General features: G+C 40.1%; 1 long non-coding RNA gene across 1 annotated transcript; it reads right to left on the bottom strand.

Annotated features, from left to right (window-relative positions):
- Positions 1–502: 502 nt before the first annotated feature.
- On the bottom strand, positions 503–1,100 carry LOC135295500 (uncharacterized). Its single transcript, XR_010357623.1, has 2 exons — positions 823–1,100; positions 503–652 (listed from the first exon to the last, which is right to left on the bottom strand). It is a non-coding gene; the product is annotated as an uncharacterized LOC135295500 (long non-coding RNA).
- Between the last annotated feature and the right edge of the window lie 4,904 nt (positions 1,101–6,004).

Raw genomic sequence — 6,004 nt, 5'->3', positions numbered from 1 at the left:
CAGGAGGCAGGACAATAGGAACATATCCAGTTTTTCTTCCCCCCCAGAGGTGCTCCTGGAGTAGCAAATTTTCTCTTGGCCATCAGGACACGATTTTGGAGCTGCCAGAGCTTTGGAGCTGAGCCCATTCCAGCTTCCCCATGCTCGGTGCCCCCAGCTGCTGCAGGGGCAGCCAGGGGCTTGCTACAAACCACCTTGTCCTGCTCTTGGCCCCATCTCATGCACGGTTTGGTTGCCTTCAGTTAAAAACTCTGCTTACATAAGCAATACTAAAACCAAGCTTTTCAAGGAGTTTTAGTTTCATTATGTCATTAAGGTAGTTTAACTCTTAGAAAGAGTAGCTCTTTGTACAAAACCACAACATAATAGTGAAGTATTCCAGCTTCATGTATCACAAATCCCTTAAAATTCAGCTATGTTTAGAAATAGAAATTTTCAGTTATTTAACATTAGAAAAAAATAATTTGAAGCACAATTTTTTTCTACATGAACAGTCTGTGGATGTTGGTTGGTGTTCAAATCCTCTTTCTGGAATGTTTAATGTGAATTCTTGGTGATTTTGTTTTGCTGCTGTCACATATGCTCCATCTGTAAGATTTGAATCACTCTTGAAGAAAACAGGAGGATCTCCATGGTGACAAACTCCTGTGGTCTGAAAAAAAAAAGATGAGAATATTTTCTCTATACTCTTATATTTTTATTTTATTTTTCCCCCTCCAAGACGAGTTAACAATGATAAACATATAAGAGCATGGTTTGTAACATTCAGTATAAACAAAATTTTCCTGGATGTTCAAAGAATCTGTCCTCTCTTATATGCACCTGCAAAAAGCTGTCAGCTTGCTGCTATGTAGTGAGAACTCTGCAGGAGGGATACATGAACAAAAACTGCTGCAGTCTCACCCACACTAGAGTTCCAGAGCTGGAGAATGTTTTTTCCTTAGCCTTCCTTTATGAAAAATTAACACAGAAACATCCCTCTTGTAGATCCTACCAAGATGAAAACACACAGCATTCTGTGTTTATACACCCTAGTGAGTGATGCCTGTGAGGCTGCTCTGAGCAAGTGGAGCAGAGGGAATCCCCTTGAAGAGGGCCAGGTTTTGCCCCCCATTATGATGACAGCAACACTCAGAAGTCCTTCTTGTTCCCATGACCCACTGTGCAAAGGAGGAAATGGAACATTTGTCCCAAAGGTCTCACCTTCCTAGTTACAGTCTTTGAGTTGTTTTACTCAAATCACAGAAAATTGTAAAAGACAGAATATCCATCCAAGTCAGGGTAAAAAGATACCCAGCCTCTTCTACTTTACACCGTCTTGGAATGGTTGCTCTCAAAAACACCATGGGATTGACTGTGCTTTTAGCACAAATTCCACTTACGTTACATAAGTATTTCTAACAGTTACCTTGTTATGGGTACATCATACAATCTGTGTGGATAAAACTATATGGGTTTTTAACTGGAAGATTAAACTGTGCAAAATGGCTGGCAAAGAAAGCTTAGTTGTGTTTTGCTTTTCTAGAACCCTGTGTTCACATTGATCCTGTTAAAAACATTACAGGATTCCCTGTAGGATAGCAGCCAGCTGAGCTTATGCATTTTCTTGTTGCTCCTAACACATTATATAGCAAATTCATTTATGTTAAAGCTTCTTGTAAAATATTCCAGGTCATGATTTTTCAGTAAATTGCTTTTCATGTGAAGTTTTTTCAGTTTCTGTAATTATGACAGGGTACACGCACAGCCAGTTCCCTAAGAAAATGGCCTTAGCTTCCCTTAATCTTATACAGGTTTTATAACAGAATATTTATACTTATTCAGGAGGGTAGCTCCTGATTTATATGTGTTTGTCATTAAGAGAAAAAAGGTAAGGAAAAGGACCACAGAATTCTAAGGGTCATGGTTTAACCACAGCCATCACCTAAGCCCCAGCAGCTGCTCACTCGTGACCACAGTAGGAGGTCACGAGTGAGCAGCTGGAGGGAGGGAATCTGAATGGTAAAAGTGATAAAATCTTGTGGGTCAAGAGGAAGAGAGTTTATTAGATAAAACAAAAAGTCTGCATGCAAGCAAAGCAAAGCAAAACAAGGAGTTAATTCACTGCTTTCCACGGTCAAGCAGGTGTTCAGTCATCTCCAGGAAAGCCAGGCTCCATCACAGTGACTTAGGAAGACAAGAGCCATGACTCTTGTCATTCTCTCCTTCCTTCATCTTCTCCCAGCTTTATATGCCAAGCATGATGCCACATGTTCTGGGATATCCCTTTGGTTATCTCAGGTCAGCTGTGTCCTTTCCCAACCCATTGTGCACTCCCAGCCCACTCGCTGGTGGGGTGGGATGAGGAGCAGAAAAGACCTGGATGTTGTGTAAGCCCTGCTCAGCAGTTACCAAAACATCCCTATGTTATCAACTCTATTTCCAGCACAAAACCAAAACACAACTCCATACTGTGAAACACAGCAGATACTGTGAAGAAAATTAACTCTAACTCCAGCTAAAGTCAGCACATTAAGATAGAGTTTTTTAAACTTTGAATTCTGGGGGGAAAAAATTTCTGGAACAAATTAGCAATTTCCAAACATGAAAATGAGTAAGAAATAAAACGAATTTGTCAAGGACAATCTGTCAAATTATCTCTTCTGTGTGATAGCCTTGTGACTAAAGGAGAAACATAAGAAACATAAGTTATACATCTAGAATGCAGCAAGATCTCTGCTGTCTTATGTGAAGCTTTCACTGGCAGGAGAGGAAAATGGACTAAATGAAATTGTGACTAAAAGGTATAAAAATATTTAGATCACATACCAGGCTGAAATTAAAAAGATTAACTCATCAAATGAGCAGATAAATTGACTGTAGGACATCTGCTGCCTGTCCTGAAACGAAGTCCATTGCATCATTTCATTAGTAATTGACAGCAGCACTATGCACTCACCCAAAAAACCTATCTGGCAAAAAAGGCAGGTTGGAGTTGTGGCCATTTGAATCACTGCCTAGACTATGCTGATGGTACCAAGTAATCTCCATCACCTGTAATAAGAGCTGAGACCCCTATTCACACATAGACCCCCTACTTTTTTTTTTCTTAGTTAAGAGTGAAGTTAGTGAATTATATTTCAGCCATTTTTAAATAAGTTATTTTTGACATTCAGTAGTTTAGGCCCCATAGCAAACCATGAAAGAGAGTAAGAGTTTTGCCCTACCCTTCATGATGGAAGAGGCCTTCAAGTTCTTGGGAACAAAATTCCTTCATTTGGTCAATTTTATGGTTCTACTGTTACTGTCAAATGGAGAATATTAGCTCCTATTACCTGTTTTCTCCCCATTAGCACCAAGTACCTCACAGACAGGGTTAGGTAATCCTGCCTTTCTCCAGACACAGAAATAGAGACAACAGACACATGAAAAATCAGTGCAAAACTGAGATCAAGACCACATGACTTGTCATATCCACCCACCAGGTCTTGATGTCCTGTGACAAATTTTAACTGCAAATTGTCTTTTTCCTGTTCTAATAGAAATCTGCATAATTTAATGGAGACACCAGGCACCAAAACACAGAAGCAATAAAGAGAAAAGAGTGGAGAAAAAGAAAAACTTATAGACTACTGCATGTGTATTCAAAGTACCAGTCTCACACTTCTCATTGGGGATTCCTGCTCTTGATACTTTACTTAGGCATGTTTGGGATCAGATCATGTTAAATGGAAAAGACTAATTGTCTCCTTTCCCCCTTTCATTATATAGGGCTTGATCACATTGTGCAAATATTTGACCCCCCAAAGGATCAGAATCAGACAAGAAGGTAACAGTCCTTCTGCCATTATTAAAGCATTCATGTTCATTAACATCACAGTGGGGAAAAAGCACAAAAATGGAGGCTTCCAGCCAAGAAAAATATATTATAGAATACTGAGAATTTGTGAGTAATGAGATGTATGATCCAGCATCACTCAGCTTTCTCATTTCCAAATTGCAATGAGATCTGAAATTGCCCATTTTCTCGTCATTTACCGAGGGTTAACAAAAAGAACCATTCTTTCTCACACTGTGCACCCTAGAGAATTTCTAAATCATGTGATTTTGCCATTGTGGCCCTTTCTGCTTTCAGAAGTGTCTCTGGAAAAATGTCTATTGTCCCCAAATGCCTGTTAATTGTGCTCAGTTTACTATGAAATCATTGTTTTTTCTTCTAATGGCTTCTTCTGCAAATCAAACAGAGATCAGCTCATCCATCTGAGCTCACGCTTTCCTGCACATTAACAACAGTGCAGAAGGAAGCTAAATTATGCCCACAGTTATTCCAGGCAGTCATGATCTTCCAGCTAATCTCAGAGTAATGTCGCTGCAATCCCATTATCTTCAGCAGTAGACATTAGGCTGGTTTAAGCAGTTATTTTCTACCAAGTTCCTCCTCTACCACGTACTGCAGTTTCAGGGCTGATATACAGTGTTAACAAATTTCCAGCACAGCTTGGATTCAGTGCTTCAGTGAAGTGCTCACTTTCTTGGCTGCATTGGCAGTGCACACGTGTGTGCTCAGAAGTGGGGTGTTGACAGCAATGCAAGCAGACAAATTTCATTTGCTTTGAGCTTCAGCAGTGCAGAAGAACTTAGTTTAAAGATGGTCAATACAATCCATCACTGAACAGATCAAGACTGACCATGAGCAAGGCCAGAAACTGGAGCTCTTACAGTTAGATCAGTGAAATCCTGGCACAGGTTTATTTTAGAAAAATTAGGTGTTGAAGTGGGAGTAGGTCAGATATAACCCTGCTCCTTCAGGAGGCTGTAAGAATGCAGTGCTCCAGACTGCTGTCCAGCAACAGACAGCCTCCAAAAGTGACTCCAGATAGGAAAAATGCCTGTGCATGCATGGAGACTGCAGGCTTCCCACCCCAGCACCACCTGCCTGCACCTCCCAACCCTCAGCTTCCTGGGACAACACGGGAGCTCCAGCAGGGAAGTGTACACTGCTCACCAGTAAATACTTTCCTTTTTTTGATTAAACTGCTGGTAATTTGCACTCCTAAATTATATATCCCAATTAAATCAAAAAGAAAAAATAAAGTCACTACAAATTGATGTGAAAACTGGAATAATCAGCGGAACCTAAAACCTATGATACATTTTTAACATTTCAGTGTGCACGAAAAAGCTATAAATGTATCTTTATAAAACTCCAACTGCTACTATATCAGAAACATGTTCATAAATTATCAGAAAAGTTGTAATTGGGTATTTAGGCATTTGCAGGCTAATTTTGCCCCAGAGCACTCAATTTCCTCTCCTTCTCCCATAATTTTCTTGAACAGTAATTTGAATTCCTACTCCCTGCAAGACGCACAAGGTGGTATGGCATTAACTACAATTTTACTCAAGGCACCTGTCAGTTTGCCAAACCAAAGCTGCTTAAAACATATTGCAAAGATGTGTTCAATAGCTCAATCAGTCTATCAGTCACATTAAATTGTAGTACTTGAGCATGAATGGTTGGATGTTTCAAGAGCAGTGTTGGCACTTCTGTATCTGAGTAAATTTAGTCGTAAGTTAGTTTTTCTGGTGTTAAAATTCTCCATTTGTTTTTGTTACAAATTCAAGTTTACATATGAAGTGGATTCTCAGTTTAAAACATCACCCTTGCTACTACTACCACAGTCCAAAATTGCACTTGCTTGGATAGTACATGGGAAACCTCCGGCATCAGGGAGATTGTGTGGAAGGGAAGGAAAATCCTGGAAGTCTCCAAGGCAGCAGAAGTTTGTAAGATGGGAAACCCACACCTCTTTAAGATGCTTTCTGTGAAAGCTCAGTAAACTCCTTCTCAAATTAATTTTGCACACTTCCAGAGGCCACTAATGGATGTGAACACTGATGTTTTCTCTGGCAGCTGCAAATAGGGGATCATGCATGAAGTCTTACTGGAGCCAGCTGAGGGCCATGTGGCTCAGCTGAGCAATTGAAATACCTGGATAATGTACTCAGTGTACAATTACTGCAT

Source organism: Passer domesticus, chromosome 2, assembly GCF_036417665.1.
Source record: "Passer domesticus isolate bPasDom1 chromosome 2, bPasDom1.hap1, whole genome shotgun sequence".
Taxonomy (NCBI): Eukaryota; Metazoa; Chordata; class Aves; order Passeriformes; family Passeridae; genus Passer; species Passer domesticus.
The sequence above is the reverse complement of the archived record's forward strand: the minus strand, read 5'-3'. Positions and strand labels throughout refer to the sequence as shown.